General features: G+C 38.8%; 1 protein-coding gene across 3 annotated transcripts in view; it reads left to right on the top strand.

The window, feature by feature from the left end:
* LOC116424529 (uncharacterized) overlaps nt 1-13,931 on the top strand; it is a 368,994-nt gene that overhangs the window by 140,845 nt on the left and 214,218 nt on the right. For 2 of the 3 annotated variants that reach the window (XM_076365198.1, XM_076365207.1), the window contains exon 4: nt 1,074-1,156. The gene's annotated coding sequence lies outside the window, so the exon portion shown is untranslated. Of the gene's footprint in view, nt 1-1,073; nt 1,157-13,931 lie in introns of those variants that run through there. The other variant, XM_076365208.1, reaches the window with a different exon arrangement.

The raw sequence follows: 13,931 nt of genomic DNA on the forward strand, positions 1-13,931 counted from the left end.
ATATTTCAAATATCTGCGAGAATCAATGTTTGTAGCCCAGTTATTATTCTCTTTTTAATTATCTTTTTGATACAAATAGTGTTTCATGAAATTTATTTAATACCGACAACATTGACGTTTTTGGTTATCGAGAATGTTATTTTCCATGGTAAAAATTTGCAATTTCGAAGCTATAAGATTATTGTAAAGATTAATATGTTTTGTGCTAGCATAATTTACCATTTTGCGAAATTGGTTTAATATTGATAATATTGAGTTTATTGGTTATTAAGAATGTTATTTTCCATAAAAATTTCCAGTTTCGAAGCTATAAGATTATTCCAAGTATCAATGTGTTCTGGGCCAGCATAGCTCGCCATTTTATGAAATTGATTTAATAACCACAACACTGAAGTTATTAGTTATCAAGAATATTTTCCATGGTAAAAATTTGCAGTTTCGAAGCTACAAGATTATTGCAAGTATCAATGTGTTTTGGACTAGCATAACTCGCCATTTTGCGAAATGCTGGCAGGCATATTTATTCCCACAGTCCCTTAACGGAAATTGAAAGTGCTTAAACATAGATGCACGTGTCAGTGTAGTGACCATGCACACTGTAACTTGCGCGAGGACCCAGTGTCGAGGTTCCTTCCAGGTAGAAACTCGTGAAATACGTTTCGTATTCGATTTTCGTCCAGCAGCCCCTTGATCAACGAATATCTCGAAATTCGTTGCCAGTGCAGTCGTCGAAATTGTTTCGAGGAACAAATGGCTGTTGCAAAAACCACTTTGGTTGAGCAAATGTTATGATAAACCATTGTAGGAATTCCGAAAGTTATTTTACTCTAATAAAAATCGGAACGTACAGTGTAAATCGTTAAAACTGTGTTATTTATTTATTTTATTTTGCACGTTCCGACTGCGACGAAATTGTAAATTATAAAGTTCATTTTAATTACCAAAACAAACAAACCGACGAAGGTTGTGGTGAGCATTTGTTTTGGTAAATTTTTATTTTCCGTAGAATATAATGTGTCATTAATATGTAAACAATTATGAGAATTTTTATAACTAGTTATATATTGTTACAGAGTTTGCCACCTCGTGTATACAATGCGGTGATTCGCGGAAGGGAAGTGCATCTCGACAGAATTTCAGTGCAGTGCTACAAGTGGTGAGTTTTGTTACTCTTCAATTTGATAATTCATTTACACCTCGTCTCCCGTTATTTTCTTTGATAATTACATGGACCAGGTGAACCGCTGTTATACGAATTATTCATATAATATGTAACTCAAAATTAATCTACACTAAAATAAGAAATACCAATAGCATTTTACAAATTTGAAATAAAATGAAACAAATATATTCCAGATATATTAAACTTACAATATAATATAATACATAATTATAGATTTTCGTTTATATCCATTCGAAAGATAAAGAAATATATATCTTAGACTGAGAAACAAATAAAAATAAACTTTCTGTTCAACTCAATACACGATATAATTACACATTTTCCTTTAATTTCAAACAGAACAACGCACAAGCGTGCTTAAAATATCTCCATTAATCTAAATCACTGAAAGCTAGCAATAATCATAGTTCTCCATCAAATTCATCTTCAAAGACATATCTACAGTCTCTTTATAGAAAACTGAAGAACCTTTCACACAATATTCCCCTGTAGATCAACAATAGCACTCATAACACATTCGAATGCACAATAATTTTCCAGCCATAACGTCGAAAGATGATATCACGACGTAACATTGAACGTCCTATTACGAAACTGTCTCTCTCCGGAGGAATTCGACGCCAACCTTTCCCAGCCTTCAATTCTCCTCGAAAAAACGTAACGATTAATACTTCACCCCGCGCTCGATCACCGGAAACGTGTTCCGCGCCGGTCCGACGCGCTCTCTCCCCTCGCATTTATTTTTCCGGGCAATTTTCGTCCGGTTTTTCGCGGTTTTATCTGGCCGCAGCGCGGAATTGTTTCAACTTTTCCACGGTCGGCGCGCTACGGGGGAGGGAACTTCGCGGGAGCAACTGCTGAAACCTCGTAACGAGCGAAACAATGGTTAAAACTTGGTGGCGAACCGACGGGGGCTGCAAAAAGGGGGCGGGGGAGAGCGCGATAGAGCGACGCGGCGCGCCGAGCTTATATAACAGCTTTCAAACTCATATCTGTCGAGATATCGTGTTAATAAAACCGGCCGCTGACTTTTGTCGCGGGTCCTAGCTGTTTAAACGTTGCCCTTAAATCAATTTCGCTGGGGGTAACTGGGATCGATGCGTTCGAAATCGTGGAAAACGTGGGACAGGGTTCTGCGATGGGTTTCTGCTTTTATTTGTGTTCCAACGTTGGCTAGTGAAGACGTATACGTCTGCTGTTACGGATCTATTGATATATATAATAATTTGACAAATTTTTAAATTTATTTCTTTGGAAAACAAAGCTTCATATGAGAAAACTTTTGTTTCATATTTTCGGTTCTGTTTTTCACGTAGAATTATTCTCCGATAGTTTGTATTAATAGTTATGGGACACCATATATGTGAAAAGCGTTTAAATGAAGAAATGATAAGTTAAAATGTTAAAATGATAAATTAAATGAGAATAAGGTTGAGTGATATATTTGTTTACTGCAGTAGACTTGGTGGTTTACTAAATTAGTGTAAATATTAGAAGAGATGTGCAATGATTGTTGATACGATTGAAAGGAAGTATAGAAAGTTTACTTGTAAGGAGTTTTTTTTAAGGGAACATTGAATTGATCGAGTTTGCACATGTTTGACTGCTGTTTGATTGGGTTTGTATGATGCAATTAGGTATTGTTTCTTTAAAGAGAAGTGTAAAAAGTTATTCTTTGATGACTTTGATGACTTCTAGAGAACAGTAAATTGTATCCAGTATGTTTCGGTCCAATGTGATCTGAATAGGTTTGAAGTTATGCAGAATCAGTAACGTGAGATTTGATACAGTTTGAATGACTGTTTTATGGAGCTTTATGGATGTTTAATACTGGTTCATTATTTTTAACCCTTTGCACTTGAACATTGTTTCGCTAGATATATTCCTCATTTCCTAATGAAATATCAATGATATGTTTTATAATTAATATCAACATAAATAATACAGAAATTAAATGATAGAACTGTTTTAACGTTTCACAGATAATTACGTCACATGAACTTTAGTATTAAACATGAAACTTTGTAATTTTGCTGTATCATACCAAATGACGACTGATACTATTTTCTACAGTTGGAATTATGTAATATTTATATCGATCGAACGCGAGGTGAAGATATAAGAAAGTTAGAATTTCGAGAATTAGAAATGCAATCAGTGTTTCCAGTTGTATGGCGCAGATGCAACGTGACAAGAGTCTGAGCCGGTAGAATATGAACGACGCGTGCACGTGCAGTGTGTACCTGTTCCAGCTTGTTTTCTGGAAAATGGTTTGAACCTTAGGACACGGGCCCATGTAGATCTCGTGTTAACGTGATGGATATATAACACTGTTGCGTATTGTGCTAGATGTACTGTCTGTTCGGTGAGCTACCCAATAATTAGGATACTCGTTAACAGTCTATGCATACGCGTTTAACAACGCAGCAAGCCTGGTGATAGCAATTATGTGAGTTGTACGACCGTGTAACTTGATCCCCGAATCATACACTAGCTGACTGATGGTAATTAAGTTTCAGCTTTTTCTGGCCAATTTTAATTGTCGTCTGCATTGAAAACTCCAGCCAACGACAAATACGTTTGGCAATATTCCCTGTGCACCAATAGAATTTACTGCTTTTAGAATCAATTAAAAAAGTATTTTAAATTTAATTATACTTCTGCTTCGCGATTCATTTTAAATAAAATTTCTTTATAATTTTGGAATATATAAAATTACCGAGGCAGACAACAAATTGTGAATTGCTCTGATTTCTCTTCAAAATCTTCCTAATTTCTATTCAATTCAACAATCTTCTTTAATTCCTCAGTTTCACTCATTCAATTAACCCAACAGCGTTTCGCTAGAAATACCGAACACTGTCTGCTACGAAACAAACGATATTTTCTGAAAGCACCTTAACGAGAAATCACACAAATTAACCAGCAAAGTTCTTTCTGTTTCAATATCTCTCATTGGCGCATACAAAGCTTAAATTAAATATTAAACTTCACAATTCTGTACGTATTAAATTATCTGACCACTTTCAGCAACCATTCCAGTGCAAAAGGTTGAATTAAAATTTCGCTTTAACCTTCCCTCAAAAGAACTCTTAATTTCCCACAGAAGTGAATCTTTTCCCAATAAAACTCCTTTCATTCCCAATATCTCGAGCACTTCTCTAAGCCTCTCTCAAAGCCTCGTCCACTAAAAATTTCCGAAAACCGACGAAAACCAAGAATCGTCCCCTAATCTTCGCATCGAACGAAAATTTCTGGAATCCAACGTATCCAATCTCACACGTCCTTTATCTACACAGAAATCGTGTTTAAAATTCATTTCCCCTTAACGGTCGTTTAATCAGCCCCCCCCCCATCATCCCCACGTCGCTGGAAATTATATTCTTTCCCGGCCGTGTAAACGTAGAACGCGGGAAAAGCGCGGTGAGCGCGAGAGCCCGTAGGCGTGGGAGCCGGTGTTTCTTTGGAGGAAGTAAATAAAGCGGCGATGAATCCAGAAAGGTTTCCATTTTACGGGGCCACGGATAATTAACCCTCTCTGTCTAAATCACTTTTATCTCTAATTTTGAAATAATTCCGGCCGGCCGTGTTCCGCCGTTGTCCGCGGCCGCGTTTGAGGATCCCGGCCCCTCCCCCCGTGAGCCCCTTCCGCGCGTAATAAAGATTTTAATTTGGAGAATTATTTTAATTCGCGAGCGGAGGCCTGGACCAGGGAATCCATTCATTTGGACGATTCAACGGGAGCAACGTTAAACTTCCTTTCTTTCTTGCTTGGCTTTACAACACGACGAGAGCATTGGGTGAAGGGGTGGTGGTCGGAGACGGGGGTGGAATAATTACTATGTTCGTCGCGGTGAACGTTTATTAGAGGGCAATTTTACGGTGAAAAATCAGCTATCGGGGATACTGTTATCTCTGATGTGGATGTGAAGGGGTTGGGGAGATTTTGATTTAAGGGTGGAATTGTTTTACGGTTTATTATGCGAGGCTTTGTTGGTTTGGAGAGATGGTTAATCTGTTTAGTAGGTTTTCTGTGAATAGTGGGTTTTATGCGGATGTGAAGCGGTTGAGGAGATTCTGGTTTAAGGGTGGAATTGTTTTAGGGTTTATTATTTGACGCGTTGTTGGTTAATTTGTTTAGCAGTTTTTGTATAATGTTGTATGTTATATGAATGTTTCGGTGTGGATGCAAGGTTGGGGAGATTTTGATTTAAGGGTGGTAGTGTTTTAGGATTCATTATTCGAAGATTTGTTATTTTAGACAATTAATAGTGATTAATGGACTGAAGATTTTTGTGTCGAATTATATTGTATTTTACATTTACTATATCGTATTTTACTTATTGTTATAATTAATATCGTATTACTTATATTATATTCTATGAGTTATGTATTTAACTATAATAATATATCTTATGAATACAAGAAATGCAATGGAATAAAAACTATTAAGGTTAATATTATCATAGTTACCAACAGAAACAATAAATTCTTCATAAATAACACCAGGAAAATTCTATTAATTTTCATAAATACCTCCAGTGGGTAAATCGAAATTAATCTAAATTTAACCATCAATTCTCCAACAAAGCACCTTCTCAGTTCAAATAATCATCAAATCCAAATTTTTGAAAAACGGACAGAACGTAAACGCGACTTGTTTCTTTTCGATTTCGTTACATACGTGTTTAAATTGTTTCAAACGGCTGTTGGCAACGCGAGAGCTACCGCTTTAACGTGCAAAGGATTTAGCAGAGTTCGGGTCAGGGATTAATGGGAAATTCAGTAAAACGTGATGGTGGCTTGTACGCGGATCGCGCTGGTGTTATATTCCTCCCATGGTAGTTACTTAGGTCAACCTTGAGACAATATTTATCTAGAGATAATTAATCTGAAATTGCTTCCATTTATTTGCGCATGTCGGCAGCCTGAAAATAGTCCGGTCCCTGCGCGAATTATTTGAAAAATCCACGGCTCATCCCCCTGACAATAAAATATGATTCCCGCTGACAGGATTTCTATGGAAGTCCCTCTTATCGCTCGTCAAACCTCGGTACATCGTGTACAACGCGTGCGTATCGCGCTCTCCCGTGACGTAAATCTGGTCCAAGCTCGTTTACACGACAACATTATCGCGTGATCCATTTATTGAAATGCAATCGCGTATTTTGATTACATCGAGTTCGCAGCGCGAGCTCGCGAGAAATTCACCGTGAACGTGGCAAGGGCTTGCGCGGAATAATTTCAATTGGCCGTTTCACCCCTTGTCTTGTAACATCGACAGACACTCGAGGTTTTTCAGGTTGAATTTAACGTTTATTTGCTTTCCTCAGGTCGACATTGAGTGATATTCTTTTTCTGTGAATGTTTAATCTTTATGAATGGAATTGTATGGAACATTTTGTTATGGATTTAATGTTTATAGTGAAGCTTTCGGTTCTGGGTAATCCTTCATCTTTCTTTAATGAATTCTTCAAAGGTTTTCGTTCAATTTTATTCTTTTATATCGGCCCTCCGATCACAAATTGATTTCATCAATCTTCATATTTATTCAGAGCTCCTTAATGTTGATTTCATCACTATCTTTCTTCACCAAATCTTTCAAAACTCCTCGACATTCAACTTCATTTTTCTTCATCATCTATCTCCCACGTCGATTTAATCTCTATTCTTCTTCAGAAATCTTTCAAAACTCCTAAGCATTCAATTTTCTTTCATTACGTCATCTCTCAACTCCCAAGTTGATTTAATCTTCATCTTTCTCCAAGAGATCCTCAAAATTCCTTAACATTCAGTTCTCTTTCGTTGCATCATCTCTCAACTTTCAAGTTGACTTTATCATCGCCATCTTTCCTCGCAAACCCTCCAAAACTCCTCAACATTCATCATGTTTCTACATCATCTATCTCCCACGTCGATTTATCTATCTCTTCCATCTTTCTTCAAGAAATCCTCAGAACTCCTCAACATTCAATTCTCTTTCGTTGCATCATCTCTCAACTTCCAAGTTCATTTCAACATCGCCATCTTTCTTCGCAAACCCTCCAAAATTCCTCAACATTCAACATCTTTCTACATCATCTATCTCTCACGTCGATTTATCTATTTCTTCCATCTTTCTTCGCAAACCCTCCAAAACTGCTCAACATTCAATTCTCTTTCATTGCATCATCCCTCAACTCCCAAGTTGATTTCATCATTCCCCATATTTCCAGTCGGAACGATCAATCTCCAGCCGGACGCTTTCTTTCGCAATTAAATTCCGGCCGCCGGTCGCGCAAAGATAAACGTATCCAGATCGAGCCGCTCTGGCTCGATTCTGAAGCAAAGGGGGTGCTCGAAGTTCTCTGTCTGGCCAGGCCGATTAATCGATAAGCCCCATCGTCTTCCGTGAAAGCGAGAGTACTCCTTCGAGACGGAGCGATCGCTGAAAGGGAAGGAGAGGCGTATCGACGTTTCTCCTTCCGATGCTTGGCTCCTGCCTCGATGCTCCTGCATTCCTGTATCGCGTTTTCCGAGCGTCTCCTCGTTCCGTGACATCGTGTTGCTCCATTCGCAGCTGGCTCCGGGACTGATCGATACCGTGTGCTCATGGTTTCAGGCGAATAGAAAATTTCGGACGCGGACTCGCTGCCTTCACCCTTTATCGTGTTAAAAACTACTTTCTCTTGCGTAGTTTCTTTTTAATATCTGCTTTGCAAGTTTGATAGAACTTTGATGGAACTTAATGGGGGGGGGGGGGGTAATTGAATGCTCCGCGGATAATTAGGAATTTTTATTTACTGCTTCTTCGAGATTTATTATTTCTTTTGGGGTTGTCAGCTTGAGAGAGATCAATGTAGAGGGTTGAAATGTTTATACATTCATTTAGATTATATATTTGAGATTAATGACGACGAAATGTTTCATCTATCATTTAAACCGCTAGCTTGGTAGTTTTGAAAGACTTATCCTCATTTACACTATATCTGATTTCTGTTCTCATGTAGATTATATACTTCAGAGGGATCGATGAAAAGAAGTTATATATTTCGTTCATCGCTGCTTAGTAGTTAAAAATCTACTATGTTTAATCATACTATTTTCCTTAATCTTCGTAACTGCCGGTTCTCCGATATCTATTTACTAAACAACTTATTAACCTTTCAAAGCAGATACATTCTTGCCTAAAGTGGCTTCACCCGAAGAGTTTAATTTAATTGACTCTCTGACAGTTGTTGATCAAAGGGGATCATAAGTGCAGAGGCTAAAGGCAGGTACGCCAAGGCGTAATTCCTCAAGCGATGCATAAGAATTCCTGCTCTATCGAGAGGAATAATAACTCGCGTAACATCGGAGGGAACAAAGTTTCCTCTTTCACTTGCTTAACATCCATCCACCGAGCCAGACCGAAAGCTAGCAATCTCTTGACCGAAGTCCTCCACCGAGCCGAATCCTTGAGTTTTACATAAATATACATTCCCCATTCCGGCGGCAGCCGGCGGGATAGAAGCTATCTTGAGAACCTCTGAGATCCTTCCTTTTAGGTCCTCCATTCTCGCTTCGATGAGGAGAGGATGTCCGGGGAACCCGGGGACCATTGTCTTAATTGAGAGAGGTTAATTCGAGACGGACGAGTTCTGCGAGTTATAGACATTCGGCCGTGTTTAGCCGGGGCTTAGACCGGGGTTTCTCCTCATTCCAGGATAGTGCCGTGTGTGCACGTCGCTCGGTGCTTCCCTGTTCATCGTTTCAGTTCTCGTAAACTTATATATACATTCGGGATCGACGAATTGAAGTTAGACACTGGATAGACACCGGATAGGTGTAGACTATGTTTAGGTTAGGTCGTGTTCTAAACTGCCAGTGATATAGGTTAGGTCGGCACTAAATTCTAATTAAGTCTAGGTATGCAATAGTTATGTCTAAACAGTCTATTTGGAACTAGACAGTTCTTAGCGCAGTTCTAAATAATTGAATGGGATTTATATGGGGTCAAACACGTTTGGATTTAGATAGTCTGGTTAGCTTCGTATGTCTTAAGTGACTGATATGGATTAGGTTTGTACTAGATGCTAATTAAGTACAATTATACAATAGTTAGATCTAAATAACTTATTTAAATCTAGGTAATTATTAGTGTAGTTATAAATAATTGAATTAGATCCATATAGAGCCAAATTCGTTCGGCTCTAGGTAATCCACTTAGCTCCATATGTTCAAAGTCACTAATATAGTTTAGATTTGCATTAACTTCTAATTAACCCAGTTATACAATACTTATGCGTAAATAATTTATTCCGACCTAAACATTCCTTAATGCAGTCCAAAACAATCAAGTGAAATTCATATAAGGACAAATACGTTTGGCTCTAGATAGTCTAGTTAGCTCCAGATGTCTCAACCATTGATATAGTATAAATCTACACTAAATTCAAATTAACTCTAGTAACACAATAGTCACGTCTAAATAGTCTATTTACACCTAGATAATTCTACAGTCTTAGATAATCGAATTAGATCCACATAGGTCCAAATACGTTTCTCTAGATAGTCCAGTTAGCTCCATACCTCTCAGATCACTGATACTCTATGTCTAATCTACACATCATATTCACGCCAATAGAGTCCACTCAAAAATCAAAAAACCAATCCAAAAACCCCACAATTCAAATCCAAGCGAAGTTACCCTACGTTTAACAAACCTGTAGCTAATCTATCAGAGCCCAAGTTCAATCTACAACGAATCACACTGTCAGGACACACTTCTCAAGATCTCCAAGCGATACTCCGAGATCCCATTAACACCAAGGGACACCAAGTAACGATCCCATCACATATTACAACCAGCCATCCCATGTTCCAGGTGAAAATATTAGCGAACAACCGGAACAGTGACAAAACCCCGTCTGGGTCCACGGGTCTCTGACCCAGATCACGGCAAAGAACTACTTACCCCGGTTCGCCTCGTCGTGTACCCACTCCGACAGCCCTCGACGTCGTTTTTCTCTTTGTCATTTAGTCATTAAAGCTTTTAGGCTACTTAGGCTAATCTAACTTTTAACAGACCGTTGCTCGGCAGGGCAAGAAATGTTTTCGAGTCGAGGACGACCTTAGACACCCTCGCAGCCGCGTCTTGCCGCGCGAAAGCACCCTTGGCTCGACAAGTACCCTCATTGCATAATGTACCCGCCGAAAGCTGTCGTTCGCCGAGGGTTACCGGGCAGGAGGGTGTTCGGGAACGAAACAATGCTGCGTGGCCACCGATGCGCACCTCGACCCGAGGGCTGATCAGAGTGACTCCACTTGGGGGTGGCTGGGAGGCGGCGAAGGAATCATGCCAGTGTGTCTCCGAAACGTGACCCAGCATAGGGAAAATTTTGTTAGGAGCAATGGTCGATTGGGCGACGGGATAGTGTCAGCGTTCTAGGGGAATTATAAGGATCACCTGGTGACTTATACGGTGGCCTGTTTTAACACTAGAGCTACCGAGGTTTAATACGACTGATGTGTAATCCCTATAAAAATTCTAATAATAAATTATTTTTGGTTTCTGCAGACATTTATTATAGTATTCAAGACAAAGCTATTTATTTCCAAGATCATTTCGAATATTCAATGCTTTTAGGGTATCAATAATTGTGAAACAAAACAATCCAGTCATTTTGACTGGTACGGTAGTTATAGTGTTAACACGTTGAACACCGCACGATTTCATAGAGCAAAGTACACAAAATGGAAAGAATACAATATTAAATCATTTGAATTGGATTATTATCATTGTACGTTTATCGAACTGAATGTCACCGCAATGGGTAGCATTATTTATAATATAGAAATGTTTGCGAATAATTATCGTTTAATCCTTTGCACTTGGAAGGTGACTATCGGTCATCAATTGATTTGACGCAGTAAAAATATAAAATCTGATGTTCAATGTTAAACTTTGTATAACGCCTCGATGCGTGATATATTAGAATAAAATAGCTTTGTCCTCAATGTACTTGTGATTTCCTATTGGGTTAGTTTCAAAGAATATCGTCTTTGTCTTGTCAAAAAATGTGAAATATTTCTAATGAGAAACTTCCGAGTGCGAAGGGTTAATTGAGTGAACTATAGTAATCCGATTTGCTTGGGGTCACCGGTGACCCCCATGGCATTCAACGTGTTAATCTGTTTAGGTAGCTGTCTTATGGATAATTAGCTATTTCAGATGATGTTTTAAATAGAAGTTTGGGGATGTTTTTTGGTTGAGCTAAGGGTGGTATGTGGAGGTGATATGAAGACTTTAACATGTCTACCAAGGTTTCATATTTGTGACAGTTGTGATTCTATATTTTGCATAATGAAAATGGAATTAATCCTATAGACATTAGTATTAGAAACTATAAACTACGACATTATATTTGGGAACTCAATGACTCGTTTCAGTTTCATTTTTCTAATGCTTTGTTTAGAAGATTTATTGAATTGAAGGGAATATTGTAATTGAGGAGACCGTCACCGATATGATTTTATTTTCTTATGGTTTCGATTGAGTTTCACGTGTTTTATTCTATTGTATTTGTATAATTCATTAACATATAACGTGCTGATCTCTCGAAATGATTTATGACGGTTATGAATCAGTAGTTACGAAGCGTCAGGAGAGATTCAAAATCTCGTAACTATTAAATTCGGTTAATTTCAATTAGTCTATAATTAACACAAATTATTATCCCATATTATCCGAAGTACTATTCCATTTTCTCAATCTTATTCGAAACCGAGTTTCATTTTCCACAGAAAATTAATTACAACAGCCAGGAGCAAGCCACCCTGTCCAAATAAATAAGACCATAGAATTCTCTGCCGAGCGCCATGGTCAGCCAGCTCCAAACTACCAAAGGAGCGAAGAATTTTAATCAATTTATTCTTCGACGTTCCAAGCCCCGTACGAAGCCACCCTGAAAGGTATCGAGTGACACACACGGCGTTCTGAGTCCAGTGTCGCATCAAAGGGTGCCGCAAGGGGCCAAAATCGAGAAATAAAATGATAAGGTAGCAATAATATATCCGAGACGTGATTGAAGCACGTCGGGAATTGGAGGAGCCGAAAGAACGGGGACAGGCGGCCTTTAATCATTCCCGCGGAATTCGGGGATCGCCCCGGCGCAGAGGTGAAACGGTGGATATATCTTTTATAAGTTCCTAGAAGATAATTCCAACTATGCCGGGGCAGGGATAAGACGACAAAGCCAGGAAATTTTCTATTTCCACGAGGCTTTGCGCCAATTAAATTTTAATATTGCCGGTATCTCGAGCGCAAACGCTCCTCTGATCAAATGTTGTTCGTGCCTGATCAAAGCGGATTCCATCGACAACAGCGGCTGACAATTAAAACTTCAGCCGGGCATCTTTCTCCATTAGCATCGTTCTTCGTCGACCTCTCGCAAATAAACTGCTCGCGACACCTCACCCCTCGTTACGAGATGTTTTGCCGTGCTCGCCCGGAAGAACGTGGCCTCCCACGGAGACGCGCGACGCTCGGGAAACCGTGATTTACGGAAAAAGAGACTCCGCTGATTCATCGCTCCTCTGGTTAACGGTTTGACTGGTTTAGTGGCTGCCGCTGACGGTGTTTTGCCTTTGAAAAATTCCAGTTTCGACGGAGACGTCGAGGATTAACCCTTCGGTCTAGAAACACGTGTCGGGCTCGCGGAGGTTTTAACCATTTGTGGTGAAACGTCGGGTCTGTCGTGATGTTTACTTGCAGCAAATCTAACGTTTAATTTGGGTTAATTGTTCTATTTTATCAGTGGTAATTTTTTTCTTTGTTTCTGCTGGATTGTCAGTTAATTTATATCGGAAGCAATCAATAGGGGCGTTTAACTGTTTTTCGGATTATTTTATACTTCGCTCTGATTATATTAAAACTGAGACAAGGTTCTTAGGTGTATAATGAGTTAGTAGAAGTGGAAAATTTTCAGTGAATTATTAATGAAGAAGTATCGATCATCGTTGAGGAATAAATTATAGGGATTGAGGAAAGGGTTGATGGAAGACAGTCTTTAGTGGTTGAATAGGAAATATTTAAATTTGGATTTGTGGCATTGTTACTGGGAATTGTTTAGAGTATACTGAACCAATTTAGCTAAGATTTTACTTAATTCCCATAGAAATAGACCAGATATTGCAAATTCAATTTCATTCAGAGATTCCTGAAAATCTAAAAATTAAGAGAAATATTCTGTTCATTATATTTACATAAAAATGAACATAAAAATATTGCTAATATTCCAAATATCCTTTTTAATCACTTAGCAAAAATGAATATGTTCAAATAAATTAAAAAAAGGACGCTCCTATTAAAATGTTTGGGAATCACTGTGAAAATTTCGTGTTCCTGAATGATAGTGATTAGTACTGATTAAAAAAATACGAGGAGCATCTTGAAAACGGGACGGAATTTTCGGCTTTGCCCGGTGTATAATATCCGAGTGAAAAAAACGCCGAGTAATACGCCGCAGGATTGTAAAACGAGAATTTTCGAAGGCGTATCACGAAGTAATCAAGAGTCCGAAGCTTTTGAGGCGTCTCGTTAAAATTAAACGTCGCCGGCTAACAAGGGAACGTCGCCCATAATGAGCAACTTCTGCCAGCGACAAACAAGTTGCCGGTCTTTTCAAAAATCGCCCGAGTCCGCGGTTTCATTAACCATTCTCGCTTTACCGCGCGATCCCGGAACTTCCGCTCAGCGAAAAAACAAAGCTCGGCTGCGCGCGCCGGC

Source organism: Nomia melanderi, chromosome 2, assembly GCF_051020985.1.
Source record: "Nomia melanderi isolate GNS246 chromosome 2, iyNomMela1, whole genome shotgun sequence".
Lineage (NCBI taxonomy): Eukaryota > Metazoa > Arthropoda > Insecta > Hymenoptera > Halictidae > Nomia > Nomia melanderi.